Source organism: Rhynchophorus ferrugineus, unplaced genomic scaffold, assembly GCF_030347505.1.
Source record: "Rhynchophorus ferrugineus isolate W39M unplaced genomic scaffold, kcgeb_rfMv2 rfM2, whole genome shotgun sequence".
In the NCBI taxonomy this organism is placed as follows: Eukaryota; Metazoa; Arthropoda; class Insecta; order Coleoptera; family Curculionidae; genus Rhynchophorus; species Rhynchophorus ferrugineus.
This window is the reverse complement of record NW_027472581.1, coordinates 84191868-84218138: the sequence shown is the minus strand read 5'-3', so window position 1 is coordinate 84218138 and position 26271 is coordinate 84191868. Positions and strand designations below refer to the sequence as shown.

The 26271-nt window shown below is 32.2% G+C and overlaps 1 protein-coding gene across 2 annotated transcripts in view; it reads left to right on the top strand.

Moving 5' to 3' along the window:
• Nucleotides 1-26271, top strand: part of AANAT1 (dopamine N acetyltransferase) — a 111109-nt gene that overhangs the window by 41134 nt on the left and 43704 nt on the right. Inside the window, exon 1 of one of the 2 annotated variants that reach the window (XM_076396701.1) lies at nt 14939-15074. The exons of the other annotated variant lie outside the window; for it this stretch is intronic. The gene's annotated coding sequence lies outside the window, so the exon portion shown is untranslated. Of the gene's footprint in view, nt 1-14938; nt 15075-26271 lie in introns of those variants that run through there. 2 annotated transcript variants of the gene reach the window in all.

The window sequence follows — 26271 nt, the reverse complement described above, 5'->3', positions numbered from 1 at the left end:
GCGCTTGCGCTTACTGGGCTCCCTTTAATGTTTAAACTGAGAATAACTAAACTTTGGCGCATGCGTATATACAGCTTCATTTACTTCCTTCTTTTTTACATATAAATTATTTTTTATAAATAAATATACATAAATTTAATAAATAACTGATTTAATGTTGAAACTATATACAAAGAGCGAAATAAACATTGATATTTTTTTAAAATAATACATATTATTTAAAAACTTATTGAATAAAATGAAATAATAGAAATAATTTCCATATGGCTTTCTATTTTTGTAAAATCACCATATTTACATTAATTTATTCAAAAACTCCATTACTAAATTGACTATCTCGAGTTTTCGATAAACATATAGTTGATAGTTGTTTATTTTGATTATATGATCCAGGTCTACTTTTGTCAGTAAACTTAATTACTTAACAGTATCGCTCGCCACTGTTCTTGCATCCTAGCAAAATCCTGCCTAATTTCTTCTTTTCTGATTCTCTGAACTTCACGTACTTCGACTTTAACTCTGAACTAAAATATATCATGTTTAAAATAAATGTCTAATTATTACCAGTAACTACAATTTTTGCTAATATTCTTTATGGTCTAACCTAATTAATAATTTGGCTACTAGTAACACAACAAAAATCATTTTCTCTGTTCTTGTTATCATTAAATTTTGGCATATGTTGACACCTATTCGATGTCGTTCAAAATAAAATATAAAATATATCCAAACACATCGGATTTTATAACTTTTAAAAATTTTTACTTACGTTCTGTACTTACCCTTGTTATTCCATATTTTAAAACCTTTGTATGTTAAATATTCTAGACTTTTTGTTGTTTTCACTTGAACCGACTTGAAAAGAATGTACCATCATTAGAAAAAGAAGACAATATAATTATTCTGAGATAGTTTATTCTTTTATATGGTTTTCTATACTGGATAGTGCGCATGCGTCAAATCCGGGGTATTTTTTTGGTAATGTATCCTTCTAGAAATAGCTACTACTGTTCAAATACGCCGTTAGTGAGTGCATAATCTTTTTTTATATCTTGACTGTCTTAATATACTGCAAATTAAATTTAAATTAAATTTTTTAAAACAATCCACATTTCAGAGCGCATATGATTTAAGAGACAATGAAGTAAAGACCAAAATTTTAACAACTAACTAATAGCCTGCTATTAACACATAGATCGAAATGTCCCGGGCCTAACATATAGATGGGGCGAGTTTTATTGCATTCACCGCTTCATCAGTTAGTACTAACCTTCAAAAATGCTCTTAATATTGCATGACATTCTACTCATATGTTTTTGAGTTATTGTGCTAAGAGTGACACTACTTGTTATTTTCAAAACAATGAATGAAAAACAATTTCGTGTGTTAATTTTACACTGCTTCTTGATGAGAAAAATACCTTCGAATCCAGGCAGTGGCTTGAAAACTTTTATAATGACTAGGCCCCATCAGAAACAATAATTAAATGTTGGTTTGCTGACTTCAAACGTGGTTGTAGAGACACCGATGATGTCGTGTACACAAAATCGTTTTTAATGATCGAAAAGTGCAGTTGAGTGAGTTAGCTAACATTGTAAAGATATCAAAAGAAACGTGTTGGTTTTGTATTGCATTAGCCTTTGACTATGAGAAAACTCTATTCAAAATGGGTGCTGCGTTTTCTCACTGTTGACGAAAAAAACAAAAACGTGTTAATGATTCTGAGCAGTGTTTGGTCATGTTTAAACATAACAAGACGACATTTTTTGTCGATATGTGGCAATGGATGAAAAATGGATCTATGACTTCACTCCGGCATCATATCTCCATCTGAGACGACAGCAACAGCAACTAGTGAACCTTGTCCAAAGCGCTAGAGATCACAACAATCAGGGGGAAAGGTTATAGACTCAGTATTTTGGGATGTGCGAGTGTAATATTCATCGACTCTCTTGAGAAAGGAAGCACCATCAACAATGAATATTATAGCGTTATTAGCGTTACTTCGACAACTTCATATTGCTCCCACATACACCATATTTGCAGGATTTGACTTCCAGCGTCTGCTGAAGGATCGCAGATCTCAAAAAAAAGCTCAATAGTAAAAAATGTCGCTCGAATGCAGGTCTTCACTGAAATTGAGGCCTATTTTGAGGCAAAAAACGTGTTTTCTTTGTTACGCCCGCTACTATTAGCCGATGTGTTATAAATCTCAACAGGTTCTAGTTAAGGCATGTGCGGGAATTCAGATATTTGAGATCACTAACATAAAAAAAGAAAGTGGCATATTATCAATCCTTCTGTATTTCCCCGAGACACTGTTACAGTTTGACATCAGTAAGTTCGATATCTTTCAAATACGATGTTTAATGCAAATTAAACATTGTTTTCTCCATGATTGCATTAGCCTTGAGGGAATTCGTTTAAAATGCAAAACATGAGTGCACAGTTGAATATTAGTGTGATAAAGATCATGTAAGTTGAAATATGCTTCAATTGGACTTTGGGCTACTCGACAGGAACCTTAGCTGATATCCTTACATCAAAAATAAATTAAAATAAACCTATTTCTAGTTTCCCCGTATATTGTATCTCGAATATGAAACAATGAACGGAAGTAGTAGCGCAAAAGTAAATGTCTGGACTGTTGACGTCCTCGAAACTGCCCAAACTATTCCAGTCCACTCGACAACGTCCCGGTCAATCAGTGAGACCCGTATCTTTTCATTGATCGTTACACATTATTCGTGATTGCCATTGTTATTGAACTAGTTTTTCATCAATGATAATTGCGCGATAATAGTTCTATACACTACCGAGAATTCGATTTTTTACCGCTTTTTTTCATACAATAATTATTAAGTTGAATTCACCAGATAGTGATGTTTTTCTCGGGGCGATCTATCGCTGATGTAGTCACCTTTGTCACGTGCAGCAAAGGCGGCACAGATTTTTGCTAAAACCTTTTATTTAATATCGACCTTATTCGCGGGCGATGATTTGCCAAACGTTGCACCACCAGACGGTTAAAACGTTCTTCTTGACGCCGGCCTTGGAAACTGCAAAAAACTATCATTAAATATATGAAGTTATTCTGGGAATCTCTCGTTCGGTGCTGATCAGTTTTCGAACAGAAAACAAAATTAATTAACAAAGCTAAGTAGACACGAGCTTGTTCTTGACCCATTCACCGACATGCTCATGAGTATACGTGGACTATAATTATTGTAAATAAAAAATCCAGCTAACCATGAAAATATTTGATTATTTGTTTATATATATTTATTTATAAACGAATATTGCCCATATCTTATTCAAAATGTGTATAATAATTTCCACGCAGATTTTTACAAGTCAGGTCTAGTCAAGAGCCATTATATCTATAGCCAATCCAAAGAAGTTTTGTACACTCGTCATCTAAATTTATAGCACAAGCCTTCAATAAGGTTTGACATGAAGGTCTTATTCGTAAACTACAGAAAATACTGCCAAGACAACACACAGAACTATTAAGAGTTAAACAAGAAGAAGCTTACTCTACTATAAGAAAAGCTAAAGCAGGTGTACCACAAGGAAGTGTACTGAGACCAATGCTTTATATACTCTACACTTGTGATATACCACAAATGGAGAATATTTCGATGGCTACATATGCTGATGATACTGCGATTATAGCTGTCGGAGACAATAGTGAAGAAGCCTGACCAAAAATTACAACAGGCAAGTGACAATATAAATAATTGGACACAAGCGTGGAAAATAAGAATTAATGAAAGTAAGTCTGTACATGTACAGTTCACCTATAAACAGACCGTACAAGCACCAATAATAATAAATAATATTCCATTCTATTCCACATAGCAACAACGCTAAATATCTTGGATGGAATATTCATGCAAAGCTTCGTTGGAAGGTACATATAAAAAAGAAAAAAGAAGAATTGGAATTTAAATATAGGAAAATGTACTGGCTAATTGTTCTACAAAGAGTAACATAAATAAAATACAATTTTTTAAAAGCAAAGTCCTGAGAGGTATTGTGGACGCACTCAAATATTATAGGACTGATTACCTATGTAGCGACCTTGAGGCATGTCGAATTTTACATCGTGTTATAACGGTCTACAAAATACCCAGCAATATAATCCCAGATGTTGAACACGGGCGGGGTGCCAGCAGCGCCAACTAGAACCCGATAACGAATAGCTGGCGGCAACCCCGAGACATTTATCTGGGATGTGATTGAAGGGAATTTCGATTCATTGAGTGCTCAACCCTCCTTTGATTTAGACGTGCCACCATCGACTGCCCAAGCCTCGTCATCAGGTAACACCGCTGCCATCCGTTTTATTATTTGTATTTTTCACATTTTTATATAGCCAATAAATAACGGTCACATAATGTAAACACCACTGTTTCATTTCGTTTTACCTCCATTCACCGAGCCACATCATTTACCCTAAACCTACATCGAGACCTTCAAATACCCACAGTCAGTCAAGAAATCAAGAGAATTGCAAGGGAGCATGAGGAAAGACTCGATTCTCATGAGAATATTGAAGTATTGCACCTTGGATACCACCAGAACAGGACAAAGAATCAAACCATTTGATCTTGTGTAGTGTTGTGTAGGGAGGTGCATATAATTAAAAAATACGGCCTTGACAGTTTAGACGAAAACGGTAGATCATCGGAATGTTGCCCTATCAACTATGGGTTTTAGTTCAGTTTGACTTTGACATGCAACAAAATTCTAATCTAAATAAAATAATTAAACCAAAAAACTGTTATCAAATATAATTTTTTATTTTATCATTATAGTATATCTAATACATATATTAAGACGAATGACCTAAAACTAGAATTAATATAATTGTTTGTAGGTTAGGATTATATTTTCCATACCTTCTATGAGGTAGAGTTCTGGGCGGTTTTTTTTTATGTAGTTGTATCCCATGGAGGCCTAATTAACCTAATTAACCGAATTCACCTAATTAACAATTGAATATGTAAGTACTATGTTTTATTTTTATTAGGGAGCATATTTACCTTTTATGTTTAGTTCTTGTATCCTTCGATATAGTGTTTCCTTGTAAAGACATTTTGATATGATTGTATTCCTCCTTAGTTTATTCTGTAAATATCTATATCTATATATATATATATATATATATATATATATATATATATATATATATATATATATCTTTCTTGATAAAATCTTTCTATATTTAATCACTGCATTCTCCTTAATACCTTTGCCATATCTGCAAAACAGTTGCCATTTTTCTCTCCTGATATATTTTATTCAAATGCTCATGTATATTCTGAACAATTACACACAAATATGTGCTCATAAATCTTTTACACTCTACTAAAACATTTCCTACAGTTATCAATATTTTTGTGATATTTTTGTATGCCTTGAAAGCAAAGTACTCTATCCCCCTTCAAAATTTTTTAGAAATTTTTTATACATTTCTGTTTTATAGGGAAAGCATTTTCTATTTTCTATACCTTATGTTAATCACAATTCCATAATTATTGTATTAAATACATTCAGTTCTGCTGGTATGTAATTCTCACACCAACGGTCTATTACATAATCAAAAGTAGCCAGGTGTTCATCGCCTTTGCAATATTTCTTATGTTTCAAGTGCGCCTAAAGCAATCCATATTTCAAACAAGTTATTACGTATTTTATTGTTACATTAGGATTCTCGTGTTTAAATTAATCACTTGAAAACATAATTATTGGATATATCTCTATTAACACTTTCGGAGGATTTCTATTACATATAGCCCGTCCGCCTTGATTTCGCAACTGTGTCCTAAGGAAGAAAATGATACGAAATCTTCCTACCACAATACTCTGCAACGTTTTGTAATGTACAATAGTTATCCTTCGTGAGGAAAAACAAATAAACGAAAAAAGCTAGCTGCTCGAGGTCATAGACAAATAGAGATTTAACTTTATAAGAAATTTTGGGAAACAATTTCGCGACGTCCAACATGTAGGTGTCGCTACTTTTAACATATTACTTGTTTTGGTCGCTATTCTAAGAGCCAAGACGAAATCAGATTGGTTCACTTCGTTTTGTTTTGTGTATTTATTTTGTGCGCCATTTTCAATGTCTTGTCTTAACATAAAGAACAGCATTGTCAGCTTTTTATAATGTTCATAGATAAAATTATTATTTCATTTTATTAGTAAATATAAGTCGGTAGTTTGAATGCATTCTCGTTCTAGAAAGAGTTGTGTACCCCAATACCCAGATAGTGAGGAAATGCATCATCGTTTTTTGTTAAAAAAGTACGCGGCGATCTTTATGAAATGTGTAGAAAACATTAAAAATCCAAAACTGAAACAGGTTTCTGATTGTTAACGCATGTGTCATAAACATTTTTGTCATACACTTAAAATGTCCTTTAATTACTTATGAACAATTTAGTGATGGTGAAAATAATGTCACGAACCCAGAATATGTACAAATGGAGGTGGATCAAAATCAAATTGATACATTTTGGCACATTTCAGTTCATAATTGTTACCATTGATTTCTAAACTGTCTTACTGTATTTGTAGAGCCAATTTCCATCATTCTAGGCTCCCAATCAGGGTGTTAGAAGCACGTGTCATCGATATTTGAACAAACTCCTGTTGGTAATGGTAAATAAGTTTTACAAGACCTATAAATGCACCAGACTGATTAAAAGAATAATTTCTTTACCTAAATTTTAAAATAAAATTGCAATGTTCCTTGCTTATTTACTTCATTCTTCAATCTCGCCCTTGCAGATAGCTTATCTTCTATGGCTTGATAGTTTGTCTTTGTATTTGTATTTGGGAGGCCAGTAACAATTTCCGGTACTCCAGCCTGGTTACCTACCGAGAGTACTGCGCAGACAATGGATGACGGTCGAAAGGGGTCTGCATGGCCACCCGCTGCCGCGGCCGGTACTAGGGTTCCAAATCTCTGCACCGTAACACAGCTTTCTGTATGGCGACTCTCCATGTTAGAAAATTTTGTACACATAACTTAACAGGTCAATTGAAAACATTAGTCTTTTGCTGCAAAATAGGCTCCAGTTGCGGCGATCACCTCCTCATTCGACGAACATTTCTTTCCAGCGAGTATTCTTTTGATATATGAGAAATAGTCGCTGGGTACTAGATCTGGAGAGTACGATAGATGAGGAAGCAATTCGAAGCCCAATTCATGGATATTTTGCCATCGTTTTCACTGCCTTGTGATACAGTACCTTTAGATGCGGCTGTTTTTTTACCGATTTCATCATTTAAACGGTCTAATAACGCTATGTAATAGTCGCTGTTAATGGTCTTTACGTTTTCAAGGTAGTCAATGAAAATTATTCAAAATACAGACGTCATAACCTTGCCAGCAGAATATTATCAATTTAAAACAGTCTCAGAAAGTAACATGTAATAAAATCGCCTTATATTTTCTATAATTTTCGAAATAATCGTCCGATATTAGTCTGACCAAGTTAAGCTTGGTTTTTTTTCGAGTCCAATGCCACTGCAACTCGATCTGTTAGAAAAAAAATCCGGTTTTAACAACCCATTTTATTAATTGTATAATTACCAGGTTATTTACACACAGCTACGCGTCTCATGTATCCCCAAAAAAAGTCCAACGAGAGTTTTGTCATTTCTGGTGTTCTTGTACATTAGTATAACGGGGTAAAAAACTCTCCTGATTTTGTATACGGTTGGATTTAATGGTTTTTTAATCGACAGCCATATTCGATGGGTCGGTCGTGCGCCATCCTGAAGTGTTAATTTTTTTTATTTTGGGCGACTCTTACCTCTGGCCGTTGAGACTTCGCATTTAAATTCGATATTGAATCATGTTAGTTATTACGTAAATCAGATTGGTTTTTTAAGGTTTAGGGTTTTGGTGAATGGAGGTAAAACGAAATGAAACAGTAGTGTTTACATTATGTGACCATCATTTATTGGTAATATAAAAAATTTAGAAAATACCAAATAGATAAAACGGATGGAAGCGGTATTCCCTGGAGACGAGGCTTGGACACTCGATGGTGACTAAACCAAACGATGGTCGGTTACTGAATGATCGAAATACCCTTCAATAACATCCCAGATAAACGTCTCGGGGTTGCCAGCTATTCGTTATCGTGTTCTAGTTGTCGCTGCTGGCACCCCGCCCGTGTTCAACACCTGGGATTATATTTCTGGATACTTTTTAGGCCGTTATTCCACAATGTAAAATTCGACGTGCCTCAAGATCGCTTCACAGGCAATTTACGGACTCCATCTTGAAGGAATGATGCATCTTCTCAGGCTATCCACAAATCGAAATATTTTTTGGTATCTTCATAGGAAGTGAAGCGCTGCTCAGATAGGTCACGATTCATATGTCGGAACAGGTAATAATCAGAAGGACCAAGATCGGGAGAATACGACGGGTGAGGTAACAGTTTCTATTTTAATGCTCAATTAATGCTTCTATTTTAATGCGCTTTCATATCTTAATGCATGTTTTGAATGGTTTTACAATGTTGTCGAGCTTTGTCACGCTGAAAAATAATATATTTGTGTATTAGCTTATATTCCGGCCATTTTTCTTGCACTAACCAGTTCAAACGCATCAACTGGCGATGCCCATTGATAATTTCATCGAGATGCCTTCAAATTGCAACGGTCCAATAACGCTATGTAATAGTTGCTGTTGATCGTCCTTCCTTTTTTAAGGTAGTCAATGAAAATTATTCCATGCGCATCCCAAAATCCAGCCACCATAACCTTGCCAGCCGACTGTTGCGATTTCCCACTCTTTGGATCGCGTTCATCGTGTACAGTCCACTCGTATGACTGTCGATTGGACTTCGCAATGAAGTGATGGAACCATGTTTCATCCATTGTTATATATCGGCGCAAAAACTCGGGTTTATTACGCTGGATCATCTTCAAACACTGCTCCGAATCATCAACTCGTCGTTGTTTTTGGTCAAAAGTGAGCTCGTGCGGCACCCACTTTGCATAGAGCTTTCTCGTACCCAAATATTCGTGAATGATATGATGTATACGTTCAGTTGATATCTCTAGAGTGTCTGCTATTTCATTCAATTTCAATTTACGGTTATTCAAAATGATTTTGTGGATTTTTAAAATGTTTTCGTCGCAACCACTTTTGGGCATCCACTGCGTTCACCGTCTTCGGCTCATTTCACCACATCTGAACTTAGTATACTAATCCTTGATGGTCGATTTTCTTGTAACAACAGTGTCTGGAAACTCGGCATCAAGCAAATTTTTTGTTGCAACTGTATTTTTTCCCTTCAAAAAGCAATATTCTATCAACGCGCGAAATTCCTATTTATATATTTTTTATAAATAACAAAAGTTGCTTCACTCAAAGTGCTATAATTCACAAATTAAAGATCCGACAGCTGTTAAATTTTACACAAATCTTCTGAGGGTTGGGACTAACTAAAAAACCTATGGATTTAATTCTAGTAGCGCCATCTATATGTCAGGCCGGAGACTTCTCCATTGATCTATTAATTGATAAAAGTAATAAAGAATAAAATATGATAGTGACATATTTTGTTGTATTAATCGTTAAGCACTTTAAAATTTATCAACGTTTTGAAATAGTTACCTAATTACTGTGAATAATTCATCATTTCTTCTATTTGTCCTATGTCTGTTTCATCTATGAAATAATGTAGTTATTTTCATATTTTCTATCAGAAAATATTTCTTATTCGAAAATATGAAAGTATATATCTAAAGAACTATCAGAAAAGGGTATAAAACTATTAATATTTATATTTAATATTATACAACGAATTAATTACTTCCCTAGTATCTGGAAAGTAGTTAACATATTAATGATTAAATGTTTTCTAGAAATTATACATAAAGAAGCTAAACTATATAATAGAAAAATTATTCCAGAACATCAGTTTGGCTTTCGAACTAAGCATGGGACTATGGAACAAGTGCATAGTTGTAAACAAAATAAATAACCACTGGCCTAAATGCCAAAAGATATTTGTGATTATTAGATATTGTTCGGCTGCTTTTCTAGATATGTCTCAGACTTTTGACAAAGTATGACATACGGGCTTGCAGGTTAAACTAAAGAAACTTTTCCCTCATCCGGACTATCAGTTACTAAAATCGTATCTCACTGATAGAAATTTTAAAATGTAAATCGGGGCAATGGACATATATTCAGGAGTTCCGCGAGGTCTCCAGTCTCCAGTCCCAGCTGAGTCCAGTACTGTATCTTCTTTATACGACCGATCTTCCCACCACAAAAATAACTACTGTGGCAACATACGCAGACCATACAGCGATCTTAGCATCCCATGAAGATCCAGTCACAGCATCAATAAACCTACAAACCCACCTGGAGTAAATACAATTGTGGTTGAAGACATGGCGCTTTAAAGCCAATGAAACAAAATCCACGGATGAAACGTTTACCCTGCGTAAAAAACCATGTCCACCAGTGAATACTATGTCAGACATACTGATACTATGTGTTCAGAATTATGTCAAATACTGTCAGTCCCTAAGCAAGAACAATTTTTTAGCGGTTCTTTGTTCACAAGACATCAAATTAATTAAAATTTTTATGATTCAAAATGGATCCATGTTTATATTATGAATCTGAAAAAGCTGCTTGCGAAAATCTAAATACTTTTCATAATAATTATGTCGCCAGCAAAGGTCCCAAGTAGTGTTTCTTTTATTGTTGGGATGTCAATAGTCTAGAGCAGATACAGGAGACGTCCTAAGGCGCTACCTTGTGGAACTCCAGTCAAAATAGTTTTAAATGTCGAGAACGCTAATTCGTACAAGACTCTAAATTTTCTTCCCAAGAACTATAACTCCAGCAGACAATATTTACGCGGTAATAATTCGCTCATCTTAGAGATTAACCCCAAATACCAAAAGCGATCAATAACTTGTGAGACATCCACATTTTCGGGTCGTGTTTTTCTTTCATAAGGGAATTATACCTTCGCAATAACATGAATATATTAATTTATTGTTCCTACAAAAAACATAAAAAGTAACTTTATATGATCACATCATTCCTTTGTATCCAAACTTAGAGTAATTCTTTAATAGCTTCACCACTACGGGAATAACCAAAAGTAATACCTCTTGAACACCACTGATTAAAATTAAATAAAACACTAAATAATACGTTTGTTTAAAAGGAACGTGACGTATTTTCAATACAATTTGCAAGAAATACAGTAAACTAATTAATGTATATGTGTATAATTGATAAAATTATTTTAAAAATCACTAAAATAAATTTAATCTTGTCATGAGAAATGTACGCTGTCATTAAAATAATAATTATTGCGAGTTGTTCTATTAAAACTAGTACTAATCATTAAGAAATTGTCCTGCTAAATTGGGTTATTTCAGTTGCGATTACAGTGCGACCAATTAAAATACGCGCAGAGCTTGGTTAATTATCGAGAATAATACCGTATATTCCACGTATACAAAGTTGTAGTTCTTCTGACGCGTCTTATATGACAGTGATATTAAATTGACTTATCTTAATCTGATAATGAGAGAGCGTCTCATATTTAAGCCTTTTCAGGGAGAGTTTTACAAGGTTTCAAGAGAAATCGTCGAGCGTTCTCGAGTTGCAGAATAACACTAAATGAACTTTTTCAAAAAATTTAACCAACTCTTGTTGTTTGGGATATTTTAACAGTTTGGCGACCCTTAATTTTCTGTCTGAAGACCTAAAGATACCTATCAATGGGTCAATATACCTATGTAAGGTGATATAATTGATAATTGATTGTATCCCAGAGGCAATCTCTACATAAACAGACCTATTCGCTTATTCATGTGACTCTCCACAACCAGATATCCATCACAGGATTCGCACATCCAATAGCAGGCCAAAAAAAATACTGTAAATAAATTAAGTAAAGTGTTGCATTAATTTTCAAGAAAGCCTAGCTAAAATCGTCAGCTGTGAGCAACCAAGGGGCAAAGTGAATCAACTGATTAATAAACAAATAAAAAGGCTCCAAAGATAAACTATGAAGCTCGAAGAGGTTCTGACGTCGAGAGAACTTGTTTAATAACGCTTGTATTATTTCTATTATCTGTCCAGTAGTCAATAAGTTATATGTTCTTACATAATAGCTTCAGTAAGTAATCTTCTGTACTAGTGGTACCCCGTGTCATATAGAATATTATATTCAAGACGCCATGACTTTTGATCCTGCATACAGTCGACTAGATCTGTTCATTACATTTACGTGCAATCCAAATTGTGATATTTAGAGGTATTTAGATGTTCGCAAGCGGCTTCTTCGGATTTATGATGTAAACAATTATCAATCTATTTTCAATTTTCAGAATTTCACTTATTTTGGTATCTGGTGAACTCTTAAGAACACTTAAGAAAAATATTGTTGCTTAAGAAATGATAGTAATTGACGAGGTTCTTGTGTAATTAAGATTCTTGTGTAAATTTTATTGGCGTTGACTTCTAATCTCAGGTTTCATTAGTAAATGCATATAAATTCTATAAAAGTTCTAGTATTATTTTTAAAATTATCATTTCAGGTGCGGTCAAACAGTAGGTGTGGACAAATTTAGGTTATTTGTCTTGTTAAATCTTTGTTCATTTTCTTCATATATATATTCTTTCCGATGATTGCATAAAGCCAATTATTTAACTGTGAAATATCCAAATAAAATCGAAGCGCCCTAAGTAGTTCAAATGTTGAAATGCGTTTTTTATGTGTATTTTTAAAGTCTCCTTTTTACCAACGACGGTATGTCTGGACTAGACCTACTGTTTAATGTGGGCTCCAAACCACGACCCTCGACATTAAACCTACCGACTGGTGAGTGACGATCTTAGAGATCATCCCAGAAGACATCCGGTCTTACCCAGCCTGGTCACTGCCGTAAATAGAATCATAATCCTTGTCGGATTTTGCACTCTTGCTTGGGACAAGCATAAATATTAAGCAATCACAAACATAAATTTACGACTATGCCCCAACAGGATTCGAACTCGCGACTCTCGCAACAGTAGGTGGACCGTCCTATCGCCTTTACCACTGCGCCAAGACAGCCGGCGTAAACGATAGTTGGGAAACGATAAGTGACGTAGAAATTTTGTAGCACTTTTGATAGGTGATTATATAACTTATATGTAAGAAGTATGTAGATATGTGTGCTAGTACAAGATTTCTTGGGTTACATTTCGGAAATATTAAAATCTGAATAAAAGTTATAATATATTCTGGATGTACCCACATTATCAGGCTAAGGTAGTGTTCAAAGTTCAATATATTTGCATATATTAACATTAGTGACATTGTTCTTAGTGGTTATTAAAAAATATGATATGTAAACATGCATATTTCACAAGAATATATAAGTAATTGGCACTGATACTGCCGCTTCCAGTGGAGAATCAAGATATTAAAGGTACATTTGGACCACATAAATCAAGGAAATACGTCAATAACATGTGAAGTATATATATTAATGCTGTTACTTCAATATTGAAATATACCATGTTCGATTTTAATCTTATTTTGATTCTTTTGTTTTCATTCCTTTTCTCAATACTTCCATTGAAAGCTTTTATACAGGTATATTAGTAAATTTGAGCAATACAATAAATATCCGTTGGTGCAAGTTTTATTTTATTTTGATTTCAAATTCAATTCCACTAATTTTTCTATTGTAATTTACGTATTGTAATGTACTAAGTATTGGTAATTTTAATCGCATGGAGACTTTTTATTATTCAAAAGAGAAACGGCATGTAAACAACAAAAACGTCATCTGTAACAAAACTAAATTGTAATCCTGCACTCAACTAACCAATCATATACTGCATCTGTTTAATTTTCCTTTAGTGTAGTGATTTAGGACCAAGTTTAGTTTAGCTTGATTTGTCAATGACAAGAAAATTACTAATATTATATCGATAATTTATAATTTTAAAATAGTTGATATTTCAGAACCACTACATTTTATATAACGTATATTTTATATATAAAATTACGAATTACTAAATAATTAGTTTGACTTTGGAGTGAAAGACGAAATTAATTCGTTCAATTATTCATTATGGTTTTGATTTTTTGAATATGTATAAAGTTAAGTATTATATACAATAATATTGAAAATTTGAATATGTAAATTATATTTATTTTCCTAACAAGCAAATCAGATATTTAAAGAGTTCATTTTGTCGATTTAAATAATGCGTAAGCTATTGAGAATGATATTGAAAAGCTAAACAGAGGAAAATTACTATATAATTATATCACGATGAAACATAAAATTGAGAATGAATAATGTGTTAATGAAAGAAGCAGCATGTACAGATAGAAAATAAATCACCTAACATACTCAAATAGCAAGTGCAATAAGTAAAATTAGTGAATAAAGTACATAAATAGTTAAGAACAAAATATCTTAATTAGCGAACCAAAATCGCGGGTTAAAAGCCCCCAAAAATGGGTAACTAACTATATTCTTAAAGTAAGAAGAATCTTCACAATACATGTAGACAATTAACTACTGAAATAACTACTGAATACTACTGAAATCTGGCTGAATTTTCACCGGATCGATTTTTCATGGGTTTAAGTTTTCTAGTGATACGACGGTATTTCTCATGTGTAACGGAAATTATTTGCATTAATTGGAAAGTCATTTAATCCCATAGATTAGTTTTCCAGAAAAATTCTTAATTTTTCAGGACTCCAAGGTGGTATATGCACGCTAAAGATATTGATAAATAATCAACGTGCATTATATGTGCATATAAACTAGTTGAAAAATTAGTGTAACGCCTTCATTAGTTGCATGTATATCCGCACAATAATTTTACAACATACTCTAAACAGTTATCAATGACGAAATTATATGATATTCGTTATCAAAAGTGTATTTGTCTTATCAATAGCATAATTCTATAAATAAATACTATTATCCTCAATAATTCAACATAAATCACTAAAATTTGGTGTATCGTTTTCTATTTACATTGCACAAAACACGTAAGTACTTTCCTTTAGTCTTTAAATATATACGAATAAATACAACAGTAAACCATTCACAAATATTGAGATTAATCTTATGAATAACTTTAAATTAATCTTAATACATATAACCTTTTCTACATTACATTAAATTAGATAGCATTAAAGTTTAGCACCAAAATATTTGCAACTATTCATACTAATTAAATGACTATAGTGATAATTTGTTACTTTTACATTTTGTACTTTTTTCATGATAGTTGATATTATTTTATTTTAATCAACATAAATCGTTTAAAGAGGATGTAGAACATATATAGGACGAAATTGTAATTTAGCAATGTCCAATAGAAACCTCATCAGTAAAATCAATCACAGAGAATGTATTGATATCATAAAATTTTTATTTGGGTTTATTCGATCGATTCGAAATTGCCTCCAAAACATTATTTTGAATAGATTGTAAAGTGTTCTCTGTTCAAAAAAATTAATGCATATATCATCACGCAAGTATACACGGTTTTGGACCTGAGAAAAAGCTGTTTGTAAGTTAAATTTTTAAATTAAATTATTAAACTGAAAACAGCAGCCAGTTTTTTTTTAATTGGTTCTAGTTTATTAAATATTCTATGCATTCGTCATTTTACTATTTTTACAGTTTGGGACCTCTTTCACGAATTGAACCGTGACAGTAAAATTTTTGATATATCGTCTTTCGCTTTTCTTGGTATAGCCGTGAAATTAAGCTGTGACTGCAAGAAATGTATCCTGAGGGATATTCAATATTGTGGTAAATCGCCAATATTATGCTAGACTTTGAAAAATTTGTCGATTACGTACTTGTAATCGGGCTATTTGTGATTACCTAGATGTATACCGAGATACACATAGAAATTCATCGAGTGAAAATACCAAACATCTACATTATATTTCTGTTATCTCTATAGCCTTGGCACATAAAATGAAAAGTATAGATTTTCACCAAGTGACCAAATGTGCAGCTGTTTTCTGTACGCTTAACAGGGCAATTTCGGTACCCATGATTCAATGTTTACTAGAGCAAAACCAAGATAGTGCATATATACATTTTTCGGTGCATTTATCATGAGCGCTTGACGTTTACCGAGCATATAACATTGACAAACGTAACAGTAACACTTTGAATAGACTTTATAACGTTATGTCTGCGTTTTCACACATTTAGAAGCATAATCATTCATTATAAGAACGCAGTGCTGCCATTATGCGCAAACTAAATAAAATATGTTTAACAAAAAAATTGAAGAGACTTCAAAAAATAAATGAGGAAATCATTGAAAATGAGGAAATCATTGAAAATTAAAAAATAATTATATTTAGATTTTTAACACATTTTTTTAAATAAAATATGTACATAATAATCGTTATTATGTTAACCAGGTTAATTTCTGTAGTATTATTCGAAGCAGCTTGCTGAATAGTAACTCGTTAGATAGTTTTAAGCGACACAATTAACTGAAATAGATTGTTCTGTTCTTCTGCAAATTCTTCAAAGTTCTTAACTTATTTATTAACCATACTATGTTCCTTACTACTAAAGTCCGATTTTTATTTGGATCAGTCGACCAGTAAATTGTTTTTTCAATTGATATCTTTATTCAGTATCTATCTAAATCAATACCTTTAATTTCCATTAAAATAATATACCAAAAAGCAGAAGCACTTGCTGAATATCTAGAAAAAAAAACCAAACGAAACTAATATTGAACATAATTTGCCGGACATAGAAGCTAAAAATTCGATGACTGAATTAGTCACGCCGAAAGAGGTAACCAAAGTTATTAAAACTGACATTAACCCCAGGAAATCACCAGGATACGATTTAATAACAGGAAAATTACTGCAAAAACTACCAAGAAAGAGAATTATAAAACTCACCAACTTGATCAATACAGCATTTAGATTAAAACATGTCCCAGACATTTGGAAGATGACGGAAATTATAATGAAGTCACCAAACGAAATAAACGACTATAGACCAATATCACTGCCGTCAGTAAAATATAAGGTTTTTGAAAAACTCCTGTTGAGAAGCATAAAACCGATTATAGAGAGAAAAAACTTAATATCAATACACCAGTTAGGGTTTATTAATAAACACTCAACAATTGACCAGGTTCACATAATAACAGTTGTTGCAAAAGCCTACGCAAGTAAAAAAGTATGCTCAGCTATATTCTTAAATATGGCACAAGCTTTCGGTAAGGTTCGGCATGAAGGCCTTGTTCATAAACTATAAAAAATGCTACCAAAACAATACACCGAACTATTAAAATCATATATTACAACCAGAATGTTTAGAGTCAAACAAGAAGAAGTTTACTCTACAATAAAAGAAGCTAAAGCAGGTGTACCAAAAGGAAGTGTACTGGGACTAATGCTTTATCTACTCTACACTTGTGATATACCACAAATGTATATTTTCAGCACTTTTGCAACATATGTTTAAGCTTTTTTGGGCAATTTACAGTTTCATCCAGTAGTGCCTTCAAAACCTCATCTTCAAATTTCTTTCTCTCATCAGAAATCCCTTTGTATTCGATGCCAAAAATCAAAACTTTTAAAATTTAATTTATTTACATTTTTATTTAATTTAAAATACTTGAATCCAGTATTCACATGTTAAAATTTATTGAGAATGGTTGCCATAGCTTCTCACAGCATTCGATGATTCGAAATATACCGGAAAATGTAATTTACTCAGTACAAAATCAGATATTTTCTGAAAAGATGTTTTTTCCACACTTTGATGAAATAACACATACTGAAAATTGAGGATTTATATAAAATATAAAGTATAGGCCTGATAATATTTAAATAAGTAATATGTAAACTTAAATATATGCTTAAGTATATAGTAATATTTTAAACCTATTTATTGGATCTAGAAGATAATGGCGTTCGTTCTCAAAAGATTATTTTGATTTTTGTATGCTAAATGTTCTATGACGGCTATGAAAATGAGGACTTTTTGGTAACAACGTTCTAGTTGATAAGTCATATCAATAACATGATCATACTAAAACGATTCTTTACTTGCAAGTTACTGATTGAAAGATGAAAAGAGATTTTTATAATCAGGTTGGATCAAAAATGGATATCCTGGAACCGCAATCGATCATATTATCAGTTTCAAAACCATATAGATTGTAAGAATAAACTCATGGAATCTTGAAATTGAATAATGAAATATTTTAAATTTTTTTTTCTATAATCGGATATTATTGCCGACTTTTCTGAAAAATGACAATATAGGGAAAAAATAAAAAATTAGCATCCTAATGATAATTACAGATACACTTAACAAGAAGCTGAACAATAGGAATATTTTAAAGGATATGTTATACTTCCAGCGAGTAGTAATTTAAGCTTTATTATTTATTTGTAATTATTATGTGTCATTTTACTGAAGATGTTGGATGTATAACAGAATAAAGTAATAAAAACATAGTAAGACCTGATTAAACTGATGCAGCATAAAATATGTGCTAAAAACGTATTAACAGACCTATAAAAAGTGATTATCGTCATCATCAATTCATATTGAGCACTCGAATAGAGTGTTTTAACTTGTCTTGCCCTGAGAGCCTTTCGAGAAGTCACCTTTTTAAAATTTTCTTCACTTGTCCGGCAATTAATAGAAGACTTACTCTTAATTCTTAATGTGTAACAATCTTAATTGTCTCGCTTTTAAATATTTTCAACGTTTATCACTCTCTTGCATACCTAGCGAGACGCTCTCCAATCACCAAATACAAGTAAGCAAAAATTGAAATCATTGAAATAAGGTTCCCCTTTTGTTCATTCGTACATTCAGTAACAGGAAACTCAAAAAAAACAGTAAAATGAAACGATAAATTCACAGGAACAAAAACTAAAAATTGGGAATGAAAAAGTCAAGTTGACTTGAGAATAATGAACCAAAACTAAAAGACAGATGATATTTTTTATTCTGATAGAAATTAGAAATATAAAATACATTAACAAAACTCATAATCATAAAAAAAAATTAACACGATACTCAATATATCGAAATAATAAGAAAAATAAAAAGAGATAATAAAGTGCTTAGGATACATATAGATATAGGATATAGGATATATAGCGGAAAACCACAGAAAAACGACAATAGAGGAAACTCTTCAGATTATCATTTATTTGGATTTATTTTCACTTTTTCACGATAATTTCTTGTGCAGCAGTACTTCCGTTTTTTTAAAAATAATTCAGATAATTTTGACGGTTGGTTTGGCCACTTGTTGAACAGTGGTGATAGTGACGATTTACATTATCGAATATAAACCAAAGTACCTATGTGTAGATTAATGTCACATTGAACTGCGATACTTGTGCTTGGAATCCTAGGGGTGTTTTTCGTAGCTTGGATGTTCCCTAATTGGAATAGTTTATGGCTAGGGTTCTTTGAGTATATTTAGTCCACCTTTTGTAGCATTATAGCTTCAGCTGCAATACTATTGCCCGAACTCTAGTTAACTACAGCAAGGAATGCTTCTAGTAACTCTGGAACCAATTGTGGATTACCAATTCAATGTCAACCTGTCTTCTTTTCTAGATAACTAAGTTTGCTTAATTGAGTGAATTCAAAAGAGCTTTAGAAACTTTCTAGAATCCTAAGGGATTTAAAATAGAAAATAATTTAATTTTACTTTTATAACTATTTTATTTTACGGAAGGAAGAGGCGACTTGTTTTTATATATTAAAAACCAGACCAAAAATAGTAACACACAATCAACCACAATTGAAGGAAAACATTTTCTTCTTTACAATTACTAATAAAACATAATCATACTTCAATCTCTAGAGTCTTGCATTTAGGCAAGCCAACACTTCTTTCACGGAAATAGGAAATAAACTCCTAATTTGAATATCTTAAAGAAACGACATTTCTCTTGAAGGTCAGACCATGTCTTCAAACTCAATATGTTTGTTTAAATTGTACTATAATAATAATTAATAAATAATAATAATTAAAAAATAATAATATTTATATATAATTAATAAATAATAAATAATTTATACAACAGTAACTTGAAGAAGATTATCTATATATTATCTACATATTATAGATGAAGATATATAAGATAAAGTTTATCTTTTTATTGTAATAGAAGAATAGAAGAATGTATTAGTATATTTACAAGTAGTACCAAAAACCTATAAACTATCCTATATCACAATAATATATGCAAAAGCTTGCACACCAATCAAGCGATAGCAACTATAAACACCGATGAATGCTAAAATTTATTAGTACCATTAAGTAAAGTGGTACCATTAAGTGTCATATGCAAATAACGTCGTTTATTTTTTTCGATATTTTGTTTTATACACACTGTTACTTTGCGACATAAAACTCGCCAATCAGTCGCGGTTGGCGTAGAAATCGAACAGTTCGGTTGGCTTAAAAGTTGAAGTTGTTTTTGTCGTCTTCTGGGCGTTTATGAGTTATTACCGGAGTATCCAATAGGCGTATCATTGCAGATGAATTGAAATCTGGTTATTAATCTATTTTATAATCTAATTGTATCGAAATTAATCATAGTTTACATTATAATATTCTATGTTTTTGTCTCTAGTTCAGTAGAATGTTCATTTTATAAGGTGAATCAGCTAGTACATTTTCAGGTAATTTATTTCATATAAATAATAAATTCCTTGCACCAACATTTAGGCATGAATACTGCAAAGAAAGAAAGCTTTGTGCATTTTGAACAGGCATCATCTTGATCACCACTTCATATGGTAAAGCGTATTGTATTGACTGGGTCAAATAAAACTAACAGGTCATTTGAAAAGTCCCTGGCGCTACTAGAATAAAATCGATATTTTTAGTTATCCCTAACCATCAAAGATGCGTGTATAAATTTGACAGCTGTCGGATCATTATTTTGTGAATTATAGAATTTTAGAGTGAAGCAACATTTGTTATTGTGAAAAAAATGGATAAAACGAAATTTCGCGTGTTGATAAAATATTGCTTTTAAAAAGGAAAGCATACAGTTGAAGCTAAAACTTGAACTGATGCCGAGTTTCTGCACGCTGCTCCAGGAAAATCAACCATCAAGGATTGGTATGCTAAGTTTAGACGTGGTGAAATGCGCACCGAAGAAGGTGAATGCTGTGGACGCGTAAAAGATGTTCTTACCGACTAAAACATTTAAAAAATCCACAAAATGATTTTGAATGACCGTAAAGACACTCTAAAGATATCAACTGATCGTGTACATCATATCATTCACGAATATTTGGGTATGAGAGAGCTATGTGCAAAGTGGGTGGCGCGCTAGCTCACTTTTGACCAAAAACGACGACGAGTTTGAAGATGATCAAGCATTATAAACCCGATTTTTTTCGTCGATATATGACAATGGATGAAACATAGCTTCATCACTTCACTCCGAAGTCCAATCGACAGTCATCCGAGTGGATTGCACGCGATGAACCGGCTCCAAAGCGTGGGATATCGCAACAGTCACAAAATCTTCATTCAGCTTAAAGCAATTGTACGCAGCAATTTTAATTTAACATCTAGTGTCATAACTAGATATTTAGCACCATTTACATATGATACTATAGCACCATTCAATTATCCATTGTTTGTTTCAGTCTTTTAGTTTATCGCTAGCTGTAGTTTCTTTATGGATGCTTCTTTATGAACAGCTATAGTTCTTTAAATATTTCTTTAGTTTTTGGTTTTCTCGGCTAATTTTTTGAGTTTTATTATAAATATTGTATTTTCTGTAGGATCCTTAATTTGTTACCACCTTAATATGTATGTAATCACTTTGGGATTTAGGTAACTTGCCCTTTAAATAACGTGGTAAAGTTTTCAACATTTTCTAGTTCCACTATTGTCTTAAGACAGGTTATTAGGTTAATGTTACACTAGAGGTTCGCATCAAAAATCTACGTTTTTCTTTTCTGTGATAAAAAACTATTTTTTGAAGTTGGTTTAATTTTTTTGTTAAAAATATTTTATTTTTCTCTATTTATTGTGACATTTACCAATAAATTATGCATCTATTTTATTTAGTATTACAATGTGTAGACCAGGTAAAAGTGCAGACAAAGACAAAAAATAGGAATAAAGAAATAGTGATTGAAAATAACAAACGCTTCAGTCCCCGGGCTCCACCACCTAGTCTAGGTAATTGGGCACATATTCTAATCAAACTAGAACAACAAAAAATTGTTACTTCCGTCGAAACTTGAACCCGAGACTTCCGCACGTGAGCTGAACGCTCTAACCACTACACTATAGAAAAAGTTGCCTTCGATATTTCTACGAATTTTCATGTGATATGATTAGTGCTCAAAATGCAAAACTGAATGGCTTTTGGCTGAATTACTTCCGTTTTTCCATCAGATATAGATAAAAAAAAATATGTGAAAACATTGTACGTGTCGTTGAAACATGAGGTTTTCCCTCGATTTCATCAACGCCCCTTCTCCCCATCAGACCCTGACTTGGTTCCAACGGTTCCAATGAGAAGTGCACTCGTTCGAATAAAATAAGAATTTTGAATATTGGTCCATAATTTACGGAGAAATCGGCGAATATACGTTCGTTAAAACCTGCTCCTTTTTGGAGTCGGTTGAATATGGTATTTAAAGTATATTCGACGAATATCGCCTTGACCATATAAATGAAGTTACTATAGATATGAATGAAAAAACTACGATGCAGTGATAGCCGATCCCAGGGTAGGAATACATGAGGCTACAGACTGAAACTATGAGTTCTCTGTGTCATAATGTGACATAGAATCGCACCGATTTTCCAACTTTAAAGGAATCTCCAGAATTTAACACGTTATCAGAATAATGTTAGATATCGATTTATTAATGTTATACTTTATATATATATATATATATATATATATATATATATATATATATATATATATATATATATATATGTCTATTACATGTATAATATCCCATCTTAAATTTATGATATGCTTTAAAAAATATTCAAATTGTTAAATTCATAAACATATTATATGCATGAACACTTCCAAAAGTCGTTTGTTAAATATAAACAAAATATTCAAATAAGATTGAAAAAGATCGACGTATTAACACTGACTTTCACTGCTGATGCGGAAATATACGTTGACCAACAAACACTTGAGAATCCTCCGTGATTTTGACGTCTAAAAATTTTCCCACAGATTCGGATATGGCGTACGGTACGATGCGATATTTAAATCTATATCTACGAATTATTTTGCTACTACGTTGCTTATAATTGGTTCGACAACTCAAATTCTACCAGTTTTTTAATGGCCGCTTCTTCATATTTTGCAGTAAAATATTGAATAAACAAAATAAGTATGTCAAGAAATCAAAAATATGTCAGAAAATTAAATAATAGTCGACAAAACATGCGCTTACCTAATATACATTTCCTAATATGTATAGGCATAAAGTCAATATATGAAAAAATGTTGTTCATTGCATAGTAATTTTCGCGTTTCTTCAAAATAAAACAAAGCAAATATCATAAATATATGATAATTTCTTGCAACGATGAAAAAGTTGAATTATTCGCTCGGCCCAATACTTAGCTAACATATTTCAATCTAATGATATAGAATCTACCATGGATACATCTCCTGTTTATCAACCCGATATAGATCTAAATCTAATTTCTCCATTGGAAATTGCCACGAAAATCAATCATCATGTTGACATATATATTTAATGTCTGTTTAAGACTGAAGCATGTTCCGGAATGCTTTAAGGTGACACAAATGCTCAAAAAAACGTGACAAAACTGCAAAACAAGTCAAATCTTACACGACTATTTAGCTGTTACCTGCAATATCAAAACTATTTGAAAAACTAATATTTAAATGTCTTAAAAATGTTGTAATAATACCAGATTTCCAGTTTGGTTTTCCAAATCACCACTCAAAAATAGATCAAGTACACAGAGTAACTGCGGCTATTGAAAAAGCGTTTGAGGAAATGAAATACTGCCCTGCAATTTTCCTGGATATCTCACAAGCTTTTGATCGTAAACTTAACCTGTAAAATGGGCAAATTGTTATCGCGTAACTATTGTGAATTGTTGGAGTCATATCTTTTCGGAAGAAAATGTAAAGTATCGCACGAAATGGCGTTCTCGATATTTAAAACTATTTCAGCTGGAGTTTCAGAAAGTAGCATCTTGGAACCTCTTCTGTATCTGACGTTTTTGCTGACGACACAATTATTATCGCAAACCATATGTCTCTGCCTAGGGCAGTAGAAAAAGTACAGGTAGCAGTCAATAAAATCTACAAATGGACGAAAGATTGGAAAATTTAGCTTAAGAGCTCCAAATTTGTTCATGTAAATTTTTCATGTAAATTTTGCATTATAACGAAATTATAAAAATTAATTATAGTACTCAATGGATGCCCGATTCCTCAAGCAGAATCAGATGAATACCTCGGAATCCATCTTAACGGTAGATTAAATTGGAAACATCACGTTAAACAAAAAGCAAAACACATTAGAACCAATATAAAACAACTATACTGGTTAGTCGGAAGATACTCTCAACTTGATCTAAAATCAAAGTAGTTGATTTATAAGATAATCATAAAGCCAATTTGGACCTACGGGGTGCAAATATGGGGTTGCACAAAAAATTCAAATCAACTAGTCATCCAACGCTGTCAAAACAAGGTTCTTCCATTGGTTACCAATGCCTATCGCTACGTAAGAACTGCACGATGACCTGAAAATCAAATGGATTTGCGAAGTTATCCAAAATTTCGCCTTGAAACATGGAAGAAGATTACTAAATCATATTAGCATGGAAGCAATAGAACTGCTGGACAGCGTGCAGGATGTCAGGAGATTGAACCTAACCAAACCTCACCATCATATAAAGTGTATACATTTAGCGTAAATTATAGCTTAAGTTATTATAATTTTATAATTGAGGAATACATATTGATATATTTTCTCGCACTCGTCTTGTTTGTGAATTAATCCAAGTACAAATTAAATGAAGTAATAAATTAATTTGTAATTAAGATTGTACTAAGCGTATCTAACAAAGAAGTGCCTGAAACAATTCAATAATTTTGTGAGTATATTCGAAAACTGTGAAACTGAAAAATTTTACATTTCAGAGATATTCAGAGTAACAAGAAAAACATTGAATGAGCTGAGTTATCAACAATTATCTAGGTCGTATTTAATATTAAATGATGTATACGGTAAAGCCTTGATGAAAATTGTCATTGTAAAATCAAATTCTGTCGGTTTTTATGACTTAATTCGTCATTGGATCTTTAACTGACAGTAGTTGAAATATTTTAGGTAACTAATTCCTTGAACGTATTTTTAGTGCCACTAAAATGACAGTATCATTATAGTTTTTTATGAAATTTAGCTCCCAACCTTGTTTACACTTTTACTACACCGTATACATCTAATTAAAAATCTCAGTGATCTTCTCAAAACCAAAACTAAATGAACTTGGCTTTAATATCATATACTAGTTAATCTAATTTAAAAGATTCAATTTTCCAAAAATAATTTGCCATTACTATGCCAATTACATTTGGTCTTTGGATTGAACTGAGCTCGATCATTATTGATGTCCAAAAGGTGTATCCATCTTTCACTTAAGAAATTAAGGAAAATACAAAAACAACTATAACAATAAACATAATTTATTTCGGTATAAAGGACATAAATTAACTCATTTTAACATGGTGTTCCTTTCGTAGGTCTAATCCACTATTGAATAAAGAACAGTAACATGTTAGTTTCGTAGACATCATAACTGCAGTTCTTATTACTTACTCTAGTTTTTCTAAATCTCCTTCTTTGATTTCTTCATTTTCTGTAAACTATCTTCTATGGATCTAATCCACCAGTATAAGCCTCAATATAAACTCTTAAATTATACTGATATGGTTAGGATTCTGAATAGTCCTCTTTAATAGTTTACCCGCTATTTTATTTGTTTCAGTGTGTTCAACTACTTCTACAGGCAATAGACGTTTATCCCTTTTAGTAAAATAAAATCTTGAGGTATTAATTTCTTCCTCTCATTAGTTTAATATATCTACGTACATTACTTAAGTCCTCCGACTAAAGTTTATACGTTTGATTTCATTGTAGAGCATCAATTAATTAATAATTTTT